The following is a 16,198-nucleotide window of genomic DNA, read 5'->3' as shown; positions in this document are numbered from 1 at the left end:
CCCGCACTCTGATTGGTCAGGAGGTGTTCTCCTGACCAGCAGATCGGCCACTAGCGCAGGTTTATGTTAATGTGCTGACTCTGATACCTTATCATTCCTATAGCAACCAGTTGTCCGGTTCTCTGTGAGGAGAAACCTGTTCATGTGTGGAAGGAGTCTCCAGTGTCAGATTAAATAAATAAATAACTGCAGCTTGTCAAGTTACCATGGAAACCACAAAGACATGTAAACATGTCCTTTTTAGCCATTCAGGAAGATTGAAAGACCTTGTCTTTGTGGAGAATTGAACATCACATCCTCAATCAGCTAAATATTTCATCAACAGAGAGAGAGAGAGAGAGAGAGAGAGAGACAGAGAGAGAGAGAGAGAGAGAGACAGAGAGACAGAGAGAGAGAGACAGAGAGAGAGAGACAGAGAGAGACAGAGTGTTCATTTTTCTTCAGTTCAGAGTCACATCACTGCCTTGGACCTGACATCATCTCTTTCTTTCTCTCTCTCTCCACCTGTCACTGCTGATCTCTCGCTTCCTCTATCTGTGTGTGTGTGTGTGTGTGTGTGTGTGTGTGTGTAGTGTGCCGCAGGTTTGGAGCGTTTCTGGAACGAACGACCTTGAGCCAGCATGCGGGAGCGCGTTACCATGGCGACGGTGCTTCACACATCCAGGAACAGCTGGATGCAAAGCACTGAGAGAAATTTTAACAGGAGTCGGTATGGTGGAGAGAATAATAAATAAATAAAATGATGATGATGATGATGATGAAGAAAAGGCCACTTTCTGCCTCAGGTTCACAGAAACAACATTTAGCGAGAATCGTTTAAAATCGGACAAAATCTTTTTGCTGTTCTTTTTAAAAACGTATTAAAATTAAGTAAATGTTAAATAGGTTTAAATAAAAAACTGACGAGCTGAGCGCGAGTGTACGAGGAACTAATCTCAGGTCTGATTAGATTAGATTAGCTCAGGTGTGTCTAATGCAAGTCTGATGCTCAGGTGTGTCTAATGCAAGTCTGATGCTCAGGTGTGTCTGATGCTAGTCTGATGCTCAGGTGTGTCTGATGCAAGTCCGATGCTCAGGTGTGTCTGATGCTCAGGTGTGTCTAATGCAAGTCCGATGCTCAGGTGTGTCTGATGCTCAGGTGTGTCTAATGCAAGTCCGATGCTCAGGTGTGTCTGATGCTCAGGTGTGTCTAATGCAAGTCTGATGCTCAGGTGTGTCTGATGCTCAGGTGTGTCTAATGCAAGTCTGATGCTCAGGTGTGTCTGATGCTCAGGTGTGTCTAATGCAAGTCTGATGCTCAGGTGTGTCTGATGCTCAGGTGTGTCTAATGCAAGTCCGATGCTCAGGTGTGTCTGATGCTCAGGTGTGTCTAATGCAAGTCCGATGCTCAGGTGTGTCTGATGCTCAGGTGTGTCTAATGCAAGTCCGATGCTCAGGTGTGTCTGATGCTCAGGTGTGTCTAATGCAAGTCTGATGCTCAGGTGTGTCTGATGCTCAGGTGTGTCTGATGCAAGTCCGATGCTCAGGTGTGTCTGATGCTCAGGTGTGTCTGATGCAAGTCTGATGCTCAGGTGTGTCTGATGCAAGTCCGATGCTCAGGTGTGTCTGATGCTCAGGTGTGTCTAATGCAAGTCTGATGCTCAGGTGTGTCTGATGCAAGTCCGATGCTCAGGTGTGTCTAATGCAAGTCTGATGCTCAGGTGTGTCTGATGCTCAGGTGTGTCTAATGCAAGTCCGATGCTCAGGTGTGTCTGATGCTCAGGTGTGTCTAATGCAAGTCCGATGCTCAGGTGTGTCTGATGCTCAGGTGTGTCTAATGCAAGTCTGATGCTCAGGTGTGTCTGATGCTCAGGTGTGTCTGATGCTCAGGTGTGTCTGATGCAAGTCCGATGCTCAGGTGTGTCTGATGCTCAGGTGTGTCTAATGCAAGTCTGATGCTCAGGTGTGTCTGATGCAAGTCCGATGCTCAGGTGTGTCTGATGCTCAGGTGTGTCTAATGCAAGTCTGATGCTCAGGTGTGTCTGATGCTCAGGTGTGTCTGATGCAAATCTGATGCTCAGGTGTGTCTGATGCTCAGGTGTGTCTAATGCAAGTCTGATGCTCAGGTGTGTCTGATGCTAGTCTGATGCTCAGGTGTGTCTGATGCTCAGGTGTGTCTAATGCAAGTCTGATGCTCAGGTGTGTCTGATGCTAGTCTGATGCTCAGGTGTGTCTGATGCAAGTCCGATGCTCAGGTGTGTCTGATGCTCAGGTGTGTCTAATGCAAGTCTGATGCTCAGGTGTGTCTGATGCTAGTCTGATGCTCAGGTGTGTCTGATGCTAGTCTGATGCTCAGGTGTGTCTGATGCTAGTCTGATGCTCAGGTGTGTCTGATGCTAGTCTGATGCTCAGGTGTGTCTGATGCTAGTCTGATGCTCAGGTGTGTCTGATGCTAGTCTGATGCTCAGGTGTGTCTGATGCTAGTCTGATGCTCAGGTGTGTCTGATGCTAGTCTGATGCTCAGGTGTGTCTGATGCTAGTCTGATGCTCAGGTGTGTCTGATGCTAGTCTGATGCTCAGGTGTGTCTGATGCTAGTCTGATGCTCAGGTGTGTCTGATGCAAGTCCGATGCTCAGGTGTGTCTGATGCTAGTCTGATGCTCAGGTGTGTCTAATGCAAGTCTGATGCTCAGGTGTGTCTGATGCTAGTCTGATGCTCAGGTGTGTCTGATGCTAGTCTGATGCTCAGGTGTGTCTGATGCAAGTCCGATGCTCAGGTGTGTCTGATGCAAGTCTGATACTCAGGTGTGTCTGATGCTCAGGTGTGTCTGATGCAAATCTGATGCTCAGGTGTGTCTGATGCTCAGGTGTGTCTGATGCAAATCTGATGCTCAGGTGTGTCTGATGCTCAGGTGTGTCTAATGCAAGTCTGATGCTCAGGTGTGTCTAATGCAAGTCTGATGCTCAGGTGTGTCTGATGCTCAGGTGTGTCTAATGCAAGTCTGATGCTCAGGTGTGTCTAATGCAAGTCTGATGCTCAGGTGTGTCTGATGCTCAGGTGTGTCTAATGCAAGTCTGATGCTCAGGTGTGTCTGATGCAAGTCTGATGCTCAGGTGTGTCTGATGCAAGTCTGATGCTCAGGTGTGTCTGATGCTCAGGTGTGTCTAATGCAAGTCTGATGCTCAGGTGTGTCTGATGCAAGTCTGATGCGAGTCCTTAAATAACCTCTTCAGAGGGAACATTTCAGGATAAACGGAGCTGATGTCACCAAAATCATTCAGTAGATAAAAATTTCTCCAGGAAAACAAACCCCTTGAAGATCTCGCACGAATATCCGTTCTATCCAAACACACGCCACTAAAGCTCCGCCCAAAATTCTTTAACGATGTATCTGATGATAGATCTGGAGTCATGTCCCAATCACAAGGATTTTTACATGAAGAAGAAAGACTTTGAATTTACTTTTTAATGTTTGTAACAGATTTATGAAGCTGCTGTAAACGTTAGCGTTATGTGTTCTACTGTAACTGTGTCGTTTCTCTCATGTAGCTAATCACTGCAGAAACAAACCCAACTGAGATCCGAAATCAGCTCTGAGGAAACTTCAACACATTTCTCCTCAACTACACACACTGCATCACCTGATTCTACCATGTTTCCCTATTCACACACACACACACACACACACCTACTGACACCCCCCCTGGACACTCACACCCCTACTGACACAACCCCAGCCTACTGACACCCCCCCCCGCAGCCGCCCCGAGAGAGCCCGCCAGCCCGAGAGGAACCAAGCCCCCCCCCCACCCCACCTCACCCACCCACTGAGACACACATCACTACCGACACACACACCAACTGACTGGACTCACCCTTCCCTACCCCATCTCTCATGGTGCTAGAACCATTTCTGTGGTTTAATCTTAACAACACAAATTCTCCAAGCCGGACGAGCGTCCTCTCCCGAGGAGAGGAATAAAAACAGCTTCTTTATTCAAACATGGACAGAGGAGGAGCAAGAAGAGAGAAAAACATGAGCAGAAAGATGGATTTCTCTGTAACGTGTGCTGACAGATTGAAGAGGAGGCTGTGAGCTGCCGGGGAAAAGGACATGACGGAGCGGGAACACAAGCCGAGGTGGAAAAGAGAAGGGAAGTGTTTCGGGAAGGAGAGAACCCTGAGCAAGAGAAAGAGAAAAGGAAGAAAGGAAGTAAAGTGTTGCTGCTTGGTTTGGGGGGTTTCTCTAAGCCCCGCCCCCTCACCACCTCCTGAGCCTGACCTCGCCTCCATCCATCACTGTCCTCTGCCTCCTCGTTCATCCTTCAGACCACACGTGGCTCGACTCAGGGTTTAATAAACCTCCTCACAGCGACGCTGAGCGACGGGGTACGGGCGCTGCTAATTGGACGGATCGAGAGGAACGGCTCGCTAACGTGACACGTGGACCTCCTTCAGGACCGTCAAGCTTCTCTCTTACGATAACAAATACAGGAGGTCAGCATGGACACGGGTCTTCCTCATGAACTGAACTCCGTACTGGTTTACGTTGCTGCTAGGCAACTACAGCAAACGCTATCAGCTAAAGATATAGACTCGATTTAACTTGGAAACGGAAATGTAACTTGAGTGACAGGAAAAAACAAACAGCGAACGTTAGCAGTTGTTAGAACGATGCAACGTTTCACCTTCTCAAAAAAAAATGAGTTAAAGATGTAAGCAACAAAGCTACGCTCAGATTTCCATTTTAAAGAAGAGAAGTTGTTTTTATTTCCTCTTAGTGATGTCAGCAGTTGTCATGACATCACAGGACAAATGCGAGGACAGAATTCCTTAAGTCGAGTCTGTCGCTAGAAATTAGCTGGAAATTAGCTACAACATTGTGAATAATCACCATATTCAAACAGATGTTAGTAAATTACTACAGGAAAACTTCTGACATATGCAAGAACCAGCCCTCTGCACTCTTGAAAAAAAGGTGGAACCCTTAAAGATCCAACCTTGAACCTGACAACAGAGCAGTTCTAATTAAGAACCCAAGAACCAGACCATATCCAAATCCAAAAAAGAGAACCCTTCCTACTCCATCAGACATTACATTTACGGCACTTGACACCCTTATCCAGAGCAACTTACGTTTATCTTATTTTATACAAGTAAGCAATTAAGGTTAAGAGCCTTGCTCAAGGGCCCAGAAGTGGACACCTGGTGGACATGGGACTTGAACTCACTTCTGATCACTGGACCAACCTCACAGGCTCCCCGAACCCTTAGATAGTCTTTCTGCGTGCTCGAACTCAGATTCTCTCTGGTTCTGGTGTCAGAGAAGATGTGGAGGATCACAGACAGCAGCTAGAACTGTATGAAGACCACATGAGGACCAGATGTTCCTCTGTCTGGATGAGGGAGAACTTGCTGAGAACATGAACCATCAAGGAAAGGAAATGACAAACAGGAACTCTGAGGTTCTTTTTTCCACTGATCTCCTGACAGCGCTGAGGCTCTAGAACGGTTCTGCAGTGCACTAATGAACGCTCCGTGGTGTTAGCTCGTGGTGCAGCGGCGGCGCGAAGCATTGAGCGCTTTAAAATAATTATCTGACACTAAATAAGAGCAGCGTCCTGTATTAGATAAGACTTTAATAAAATGGGAATGCAGAAAGTGGGTTATTACACTTCATTAATATCTGCCTCCAGCCTCGTACACAACGCTTGACAAATAAAGATAAAATATGACAAGAGCTCAGTGGAGGAGCATTAGTCTCGGTCTGAACTCGCAGCAGGAGCCACGCCGCTGAGCTTCACGTCCTCGGGATTCTTCTGCTGGAGTCGGAGCAGATTTGCATAAAGTGAGCAATCAAAACCTCCGACAGGAAGCACAAAGGATCCAACAATCCAACCATCTCCAGGACACAACAAGCAGATACACCAGATCTCAGTCTGCCATATGCCTCAAACACACCCACGCTGACCCACAACCCAGCGTCACGCCACCGGTCAGCAACTCTGTGCACGAGACACAAAAAGTCTGCGCTGGATCAAGTGCTGTTCTATCTGCTGCTGAGGGACGCCATTTTGTTCCAATTAAACCAGTCAGTAATGAGATCATTACCAGTAGGACCAGTAATATACACGACTCCTGTTAGATTTATGTGTGATTACTGTAAACCTCAGTTTCTCTGAGAGAGAGAGAGAGAGAGAGAGAGATGTAAATATTTAGCTGATAGATGTAAAGGAAAAAAAGAAGAAAAATATCAGACTGGAAGAAAAAATACGCAGACAGAGAGAGTGAGACACGAATATAGACGGAGAGGGAGAGAGAGAGAGAGAGAGAGAGAGAGAGAGAGAGAGAGAGAGAGAGAGAGAAAGACAGACGCCTGGAGGGCGTTACAGTAAAGACCACAGACGTCAGGAGGGCGTTACAGTAAAGACCACAGACGTCTGGAGGGCGTTACAGTAAAGACCACAGACGTCTGGAGGGCGTTACAGTAAAGACCACAGACGTCTGGAGGGCGTTACAGTAAAGACCACAGACGTCTGGAGGGCGTTACAGTAAAGACCACAGACGTCTGGAGGGCGTTACAGTAAAGACCACAGACGCCTGGAGGGCGTTACAGTGAAGACCACAGACGTCAGGAGGGCGTTACAGTGAAGAACACAGACGTCTGGAGGGCGTTACAGTGAAGAACACAGACGTCTGGAGGGCGTTACAGTGAAGACCACAGACGTCTGGAGGGCGTTACAGTGAAGACCACAGACGTCTGGAGGGCGTTACAGTGAAGACCACAGACGTCTGGAGGGCGTTACAGTGAAGACCACAGACGTCTGGAGGACTCACTCATATCTCATCACGCTTTATGTTATAATGATTATTAGCTACTTTTCCATCCTCGTTAACTCCGCCTTGGTCTGCAGATGAAATAAAGACAGTCATGTTGAACTGTTCAGCTTCCTGGAGCGCTAGCTATTTAAACATTACTGAATAAAACCTGATGCTGAGCGTGTTTATACACCACTTCTCATTCAGCAGGAAATAAACGTTTCCATTCCAGTGCTAATGTTAAATCTGGAATTAGATTTTTATTAATTTCCCCAAAAACCCAGCTAGCAAGCTAGCTTACTCCACCTCACTTTACAGTATAAGGGAGATTTCCAGACACTTCTGCAGGATTTTTCAGCATTATTTACTATTTATTTATTTATTTAGTTTGCTGCATGCTATATCAGCACATGGCGTCAGGGATGAGTGAGATCCTGCGAGTTCCTGATACGGACTCCACCTGTAGATCACGCCCACAGAGCTCCACCGCTAGCACACACTTCATAATTACCTTAAACACATTACACTAAGGTCTTCATTTTCTTCGTAAATTCGACTAGAGCATATTTTCACTTCATTATTTATAAAAATGTACAGTACAAATCATTCAACTAAAAACATCAACTTTTTTTCGAGGTAATTTCACCTAATCCCGGGTTCGCGTTAGGACAAGACAAAACTAGCCATGGTTCATCTACAACACAGATTCTCAGACTGATTAGTGTGTTATACAGCAATCCTGTTTAGCTTCAGACAGCTACAAGTTCATACTCAATCATAACTTAAAATAAATAAATAAATAAATAAATCTGGCCAAGCCACGCCCACAAAGCCACACCCACCAGATTTGCTCCTTTGCTAAAAATAAAGGCAGGGTCATGACCTTACTCTTCATGTACAATTTTGATACTGTAATATAGTTAATATAGAGTACAGTGATTACTGCTTAAAAATAAACGAGAAATTTTCCGACTCAAACACTTCACTACGCAGGAATTTGTGGAACTGACCTTCAAACTTTCTGATATGCAAGCGCTCAGAGTACGAACAGTGTGCATAAAAAATTCAATAAAAAAGAACAAGTCCAGCATAATGTCCTGAGCATTTTCAGCAACACTGATACTGACCCCTTTTTCTTTCAAAAGAAAAAAAAAGTTGTTGTTTATACAGTGCAACATGTCATCAAGATGAAAGTAAAAATAAATAAATAAATCAATTTAAAAAATAATAAAAATAACAAACATTTTATTTAAAATCTATACAAAATAAATAAAAAATAAAAATAAAAAAGTAATTTAAAAAGTTGTTTATACGATGCAAATGTCATCAAGATGAAAATTAAAAAATAATAAAATTAATAAAAACAACAAAAAATAAAATAAAACAAAAAAAAAAAAAAAAATTAAAAATAAATAAATAAAAAAGTTGTTTATATGACACAACACGTCATCAGGATGAAAATAAAAAAAGAACAAGTCCAGCATAATGTCCTAAGCATTTTCAGCAATACTGATACTGACCTCTTTTTCTTTACAAAAGAAAAAATAGTTGTTGTATATACGATGAAACACGTCATCAAGATGAAACTCATCAGTGCATCAGGGTGCACTGCATGCAGCACTTCATCATGCAATCAATCAAAAATAAAAATAGAAATGTGCATGCACGCATGGGTGATGGTGCACAGCCTGGCCTCCTTCACCAGCAACCTGATTTCCTGCTCAGGTCAGGTTTAGGTGGTTTCATGTGTAACAGGAGAGCTCTGTGTGCTGCTTCTTGCTCACCTGGCACGGACACGGCTTCACACAACAACGTCTCGCGCACCAAATCCTCCCGACGCACGGCGCACGTGAACCTTACCTTACCTGCCTCCCTCACTGCGTGTTTAGGCTTCATTAGAATAAATAAAATGCACCTGTGTAACCTGCAGTGTTACAATGATTTCCAGCTGCAGGGAGGAGGATGTTAGACAGAGCAGCTCAGTGTAATCATGCATTAATGACTCAGACCTCAGAACAACACGTATGAAGGTGGATGGATGGATGGATGGGTGGGTGGGTGGATGGATGGGTGGGTGGATGGATGGATGGATGGGTGGGTGGATGGATGGATGGATGGGTGGATGGGTGGATGGGTGGGTGGGTGGGTGGATGGATGGGTGGATGGATGGATGGATGGGTGGGTGGATGGATGGATGGATGGGTGGGTGGGTGGGTGGGTGGGTGGATGGATGGATGGATGGGTGGATGGATGGGTGGATGGATGGGTGGGTGGGTGGGTGGATGGATGGGTGGATGGATGGGTGGATGGGTGGGTGGGTGGATGGATGGATGGAGGGATGAAGAGCGCTGGAACCTGTCTCTTTCTCATTTAAACTTCCACTTTGGAATGATTTCTGCATTTTTATAAGTTGTCATGTATCTAAGCTGGAACTTTATCCCTTCCATAGAAACAGAATAAAGACAATAAAAAAAGACCGGAAAGCGTTAAAAGGGTGAGATTTTATTACTTCAACATCTCCAAGCTGACCAATCACACAACATGAACATGATCATTAACGTTAACCTTAACATTCTCACAGACAAAAAAATGTCTTCCGAGATGAAAAGAAAATGATCAAAGGCTAAAGACTCACCGGTTTCCTCCTGCTGCTCCTCCTCAGAGAACCATCTACAGATCTTCTTATGTTATCTTCTGCTCGGTTGTTGCTCTCTATTTCAGCTCCGTCTCTGACTCCGCCATCTTCCGCTGCTGTTTGTTTAAATGAGAAACGCTGCTGCCTCGAGAGCAGTCAGCCAGCTTGGAAGCCCACCCCGGTGCATTGTGGGTAACGTATGCCAGAGCGGCGCGTGGAGTAGCGTTTCTTGACGCGGAGCGCGTGAGCAATAAACTACATTTACATGTGTGCACAGCGGCATGGACGGATAAAACCGTGTGTAGACTGCTGAGAGAGAGAGAGAGAGAGAGAGAGAGAGAGACGAGCCGCTGGATTTATTTATAGTCCAGTTCACCCGACAGACAACACAAAGAGCAACAGAGGACATTAAACCATCATTATAACACTTTATAACCTTTATATTAACTCACAGCTAAACGCACGACGCCATTTTAATGCAATTAAAGCACATAATTCGTGTATAATTAAGCTGGTCTATAGCACGTAATAAATAACACACACACACACACACACACACACACACGAAACATAATTTAAAAAAATCTAATCTAATAAAAAATCTGCTGCTTTGTTAATATTATGATATTTAACTAAATTTAAAAAAAACACTTTATAATGTAAATAAAATATATAGTAACTACATAATTTATTAATTAATCATATATAATAATAATTTATATACTTTTATATATATTTTTATATATTTATTGTTTATAATTTATATTATTATATAAAAACATAGACTGTAAATAATCATATTTCATATACAAATAATATTAACATTAATATTTTGTATTAGATCGTAATATAATAAAATCTAATAATGAATTGATAGAAAGTGTATTGATTAATAATATGCAGTTCTGGAATATATGTATATAGTAGCCTATTTAGATCAAATTAATATAATGTATTCACACAATTGTAACAAAATAAAGAAAAAAGAAATAAAAATTCTAAAAGAGAAATTGTCAATTTTATCAGGTCATTTTAGATAAATAATGTAAATATAGGTATATATCATATAGATCTAATTTATTTTACATTCTAAAGTGTTAGAATATTTTAATATTTATTAATTTATTATTTTACTAATAATATTAATTTGATATTTTAATTTTTTATTTTATTTATGTTAATTTATTGTTGATTTTTGTATTATTAATTGTTAATAATATTATATAATGTATTCTTGATATTAAATTTATTTTGTAAATAATGTAACAGAAATATATAATTAATATTAAATTATATATTAATAATAATAAAATAATAACATATTTTACATTATGATCTAGAATTGTTATTAATTGTTACTCTTTTGATGAAATAATAAATAATTAAATGATTATAATTATTTTGTTTCATATAAATAAAAATCAACCGATCTTTAAAGATCTCGTTTTTAACAGCACACAGATTCCGTTCTCAGGCATTTCACAGTTTATCATTTATTGTGGTATTGTGGTCATTACTTCTCTAACGGATGACTGCTGGTCATTCCTGAAGCTCAGCATGAGAACGTGTCCAAGAAATTCGGAGTAAAGTCACTGTCCGGTGGGTCAGGTCCGAATCAGCTCCAGCGTGTCCCAGAAGTCGGGTTCAACAAACTCGCATGAAGATGTTTGGGATTTATTTCTGTACAAAAACAAAAACAGTTCCAAAAAACACATCATAAAAATTTGTAAAAAAAAAAAAAAAAAAATTTGAATTTTATTATTATAAAGTGAAATAAAAGTTGAAAACCTCCACACTGTATGTGTGTATGAGAGAGAGAGAGAGAGAGACAGAGAGAGAGAGAATGAGAGTGAGGGAAAGAAAGAGAGAGAGTGAGAGAGAGGGTATGAGAGAGAGAGAGAGAGGGTAAGAGAGGGTGAGAGAGAGAGGGAAAGAAAGAGAGAGTGAGAGAGAGGGGGGGGTAAGAGAGAGGGAAAGAAAGAGAGAGCATGAGAGAGAGAGAGAGAGAGAGAGAGAGAGAGAGAGAGAGAGAGAGAGAGGGTAAGAGAGGGTGAGAGAGAGGGAAAGAAAGAGAGAGAAAGAGAGAGAGAGGGTAAGAGAGGGTGAGAGAGAGGGAAAGAAAGAGAGAGAATGAGAGAGAGAGAGAGAGAGAGAGAGAGAGAGAGAGAGAGAGAGAGAGAGTGAGTGAGTGAGTGAGTGAGTGAGTGGGACAGTGGGTTGAGAGACACTAGGACCCTGAGCAGCAGTGTGTGATGCAGGAGGTGTGTGTCTGAGGGAGGAGGAGATCAGAGTCAGGGTCAGAGTGAGTGTGAAGCTGAACCTCGTCCTGAGCTCACTGCTACAGCCACCAACCCTCATCCTAACCGTTACCATGGAGACGCCTCACTGCCTCACGCTGGCATCACGCTCAGATCAGGCAGTGCCGGGGGGGGTGAAGGAAGAAGAAGAAGAGAAAAAAAATATAGACAGACAGGTTGGAGACGAACCAACCTAATCTAAATAAAGGAAGAAACTGATAGTAGAGGGGGAGGAGGGAGAACAGAGAGAAAGAAAAGAATAAACGGCAGAAAAGAGAGAGGAGAGATATAGAGAGAGAAAAGGACTACAGGCACAGTTAATCAGCTAGTTAAGAAGAAGAAGAAGAAGAAGAAGAAGAAGAAGAAGAAGAAGAAGAAGAAGATGATGATGATGATGATGAAGAACATGATGAAGAAGAAGATAGATGGACAGGAGGAGAAAAGAGAGGAATAATAATGGGAGAAGAGAAGAGAAGAGAAGAGAAGAGGAGAAGAGAAGAGAAGAGAAGAGAAGAGAAGAGAAGAGAAGAGGAGAAGAGAACACACACACACACATCACACACACATACACCGCACACACACACACACCACACACACATACACACACCTCACACACACACACCACACACACACACACACACACACACACATGCACACACACCACACACCTCACACACACACACACCACACACACACGCACACACACACACACACACACACATGCACACACACCACACACACACATACACACACCACACACACACCACATGCACACACACACTGTTCTCACCTCTTTCACATTCTACAACAGAGGCTCTTTTTTAAAAATGAAGAAAGTTGAGTGGTAAAATAAGAAAAAATGATCACGAAATAAAAAATAGATTCAGATCAAACGAATAAATTATAATAAATAATATTAATAAATACACAGAATTATAAAAGAAATAAGAATAAAAACATTAGAAAAATATTTTTTAAAAAGTCAGTCGTAATCTATGATTTATTATGAAATTACACACACACACACACACACACACACACACACACACACAGTCCATTCACTACTTAATAAATAACGTAAAAAATTGCTTTGAAATGTGATTATGAGTTTGTGTAAAAATATAATTACATTTTTAAATAATTATTATTTTTAAATAAAACTATTTTTTACATTTATATAATTTAATCTGCATTAATACTAAAAATACAAAAAAGAACAAAAAAAATACATTTCAGGAAAAAAAAAGCAAAAAAAAGTTATATGAATATATTTTCACATTTATAAATTTATATTTATTAATATTGCCATATTTCTATCTCTCTCTCTCTCTCTCTCTCTCTCTCTCTCCTACATACTGCTTCAGGAGTGCTGTTGCATCATAAAATCTAAGATCCAATCACATTTCAGTATGCAAATAAAGAAGTCTGATGTGATTTTATTTTCGATTCTTTACTGAATATTTAAAAAGGTGATAATTTTACATTTACTATCATATACCTAATAAACTGATGCCTGAGTGTAAATAAGTTTATTATAGTTATTAATAGTAAAAGGCGTGGGGCACAGCTGGCACACACACACACACACACACACACAGCTAATTGTGAGCTATTAGTCTGCACTCCAGCTAATGACACGTCTTATTAAATAGAGAATTCCAAATGAGGCGCGTTAAATCAGAAAGTTCTCCCCTTTTAATGAAGCTCATTTATATGGAAATTGGGCGCGATGGCTGCAAATCGCGCGCAGATTGATGCTTGCTGGCTGGAGCTGAGCAAATTAACGCGTAGAAAAGTTAGGCTAGTGTTTGTATTTATCTAAAAAGCAGAACTGCGATCTGCGTAAAAAACTCTTCACGTCATTAGCACTGAATATCTCACTCATCCGTTTCATTTTTATTCACACACACACACACACACACACACACACACACACACACACGAGTTAAAGGCGAGAGTTATAAAACGCTTCATTAGTAACAGTGAATTAACGTAGAGACGAAACTAACGACTCGATAGAACGATTTAATTTGTTTAAATGATCGTATTTTCTGGAGTATGCAACAAAGAAAGCTACACAATCTGCGTGTCTGCGTTAGTGTCAGCGTCATTAGCGCCTTCTTTGTTAGCCGTATTGTAACACGTAAGGGTGAACACAGTGTGTGTTGTGCTGTTACACAAAAACAATCAACAACCATGAAGCTGAGTTCCTCTTACTGCGCCGAAGCACCTGAGCTGCTGTCAGAGAGAATGAATCAACACCTCCTGACCAATCAGAGCACAGGATTCATAATAGTGAGGAGTTACTACAAGCACTGATCAGTGTTATGGCTTGGAGCATCAGTTAAGATTAAGAGTCGTGAAGAATCATTTAGACGAGTCATTTAGGACGATTCACTACAGAGGAGATGGACTACAATTACTAACATTATAAACTGTAATTGTTGATAAATTGCTGAGGAATAAGAGCAATAAAACACTCAGATGTGTTATGAGAAAATCATCAACCACTAACACACACTGTGTTTATTCATTAATGAAGTTACAATGCACAGAAACACGCCTGATTTCTTCTCTTCACTCAGTGCTGTGTGGAAACATCTCACTGCTTCTGTGTAGCTCTGATGAGTTCTCGTCAACAGTGAAATTATACAGTCAGTGTCTCCCTCTAGTGGATACATGCTGTAGCTGACGGAAACAGCGCAAAAACCTCAAACACGCTGCTGTGTATCATTCCACTAACACACACTATACTGCCAAAAGTATTGGGACACCCCTCCAGATCATTGAGTTCAGGTGTTGTTTTTCAGGGGTTGGGCTCCGCCCCTTAGTTCCAGTGAAAGGAACTCTTAATGCTTCAGCTTCATACCAAGACATTTTGGACAATTTCATGCTCTTTGTGGGAACAGTTTGGGGATGACCCCTTCCTGTTCCAACATGACTGTACACCAGTGACCAAAGCAAGGTCCATAAAGACATGGATGAGTGAGTTTGGTGTGGAGGAACTTGACTGGCCTGCACAGAGTCCTGACCTCAACCCCATAGAACACCTTTGGGATGAATTAGGGTGGAGACTGTGAGCCAGACCTTCTCGTCCAACATCAGTGCCTGACCTCACAAATGTGCTTCTAGAGGAATGGTCAGAAATTCCCATAAACACACTCCTAAACCTTGTGGAAAGCCTTCCCAGAAGAGTTGAAGCTGTTATAGCTGCAAAGGGCGGGACAACTCCATATTACATTCATGTGCATGTAAAGGCAGACGTCCCAAAACTTTTGGAAATATAGTGTACATGAAAGCTAGCTGCTGGATGTTAATGTTAATTAGCTGACAATAGATAATGCACATTATACACATACAGAAATGACCACTCGGACACAGGGTTAAGCCAAAGGTTTAATCGAAACAGAAATTAAACCAACAAACAGGTGAAGAGAATCACGGAGGATTTGCATAAATACACAGATCAAGAACATCTCTTATATAAAAGCAATGCGACACACAGACGAGCAAAACAATATGACCGGATAAAATAAAGAGAACAGTGCATTTAGGTGAAAAAAAGAGAAGGATTTAAGGTTTGTGATGTGTTTAAGAAGAAAAGAAAACAGGCTTTGGTGCAACAGTTCATCAGAGAGGATTTTTATTTTTATTTTTTTGCTTTTAATACCGAATTTTCCAGACCAGTGGAGACTTTATTGGAAAAGAACAAATCACACGAGTTGTATGGATGCTGATGAAAAAGAAATGGCATTTTAGTGCCACACTATGTCACACTATTTCACACACGATGTGTTGCTTTCTTTACTCTTCTTTTCTCAGACCAGTCTCACGGTCCAGGAAAGACGGCACTCCGACGGACGAATCGTTCTGCTGCGTAAAAACACAAACTCACCTCAAAAAATAAAACCTCACAAGATCGACGATTACAGGCAAAGAGTTTTAAAAACACGACGATTCACAATCAAAACACAGCGGTTTAGCACCTCTTGCATAATCAGGAAAGAAAAAAGAAAAGAAACAAAAACCACGACAACACGATGCGGAAATAAATCCAAAAATGAATCCGGCAAAAAAAAAAAAATACAAATCAAACAGGAACACTCTGATGATCAGGACACAAAAGAAATCCGCTCTTCTCTTAAACCCCAGCTTCCCTACCCACTCGGCAGTAGATGCTCGACTTGATTTCTGTTTTTCTCGCCAGGTTTTTGGCCCCGCCCCCTTTAAGGTAGAAAGCCCTCCTCCTCCTCTTCCTCCTCCTTCTGCGCAGTACAAAAATAAAACTCGGAAAAAATCAAGGAGGCATTAAAAAAATAAGTGCTAAATAAAGGTTAATCTCTCTACAGTCGTTTTTCAGATCTATAAAAATAGTTTAAAAATCTAACAAGAACTCGGTGTCTGAATATATTTGTCTAGACGACGTCTGCTCGCCGTGGCCGGCGGACCGAGACCGGGTCCACGGATA

The 16,198-nt window shown here is 41.8% G+C and overlaps 1 protein-coding gene across 3 annotated transcripts in view; it reads right to left on the bottom strand.

Annotated features, from left to right (window-relative positions):
* Positions 1–9,608, bottom strand: part of LOC131366008 (nuclear receptor coactivator 3-like) — an 83,138-nt gene extending 73,530 nt beyond the window's left edge. For all 3 annotated transcript variants that reach the window (XM_058410063.1, XM_058410065.1, XM_058410064.1), the window contains exon 1: positions 9,434–9,608. The gene's annotated coding sequence lies outside the window, so the exon portion shown is untranslated. The remainder of the gene's footprint in view (positions 1–9,433) is intronic.
* Positions 9,609–16,198: the final 6,590 nt, after the last annotated feature.

This window comes from Hemibagrus wyckioides, linkage group LG15 (genome assembly GCF_019097595.1).
Source record: "Hemibagrus wyckioides isolate EC202008001 linkage group LG15, SWU_Hwy_1.0, whole genome shotgun sequence".
In the NCBI taxonomy this organism is placed as follows: Eukaryota; Metazoa; Chordata; class Actinopteri; order Siluriformes; family Bagridae; genus Hemibagrus; species Hemibagrus wyckioides.
The sequence above is the reverse complement of the archived record's forward strand: the minus strand, read 5'-3'. Positions and strand labels throughout refer to the sequence as shown.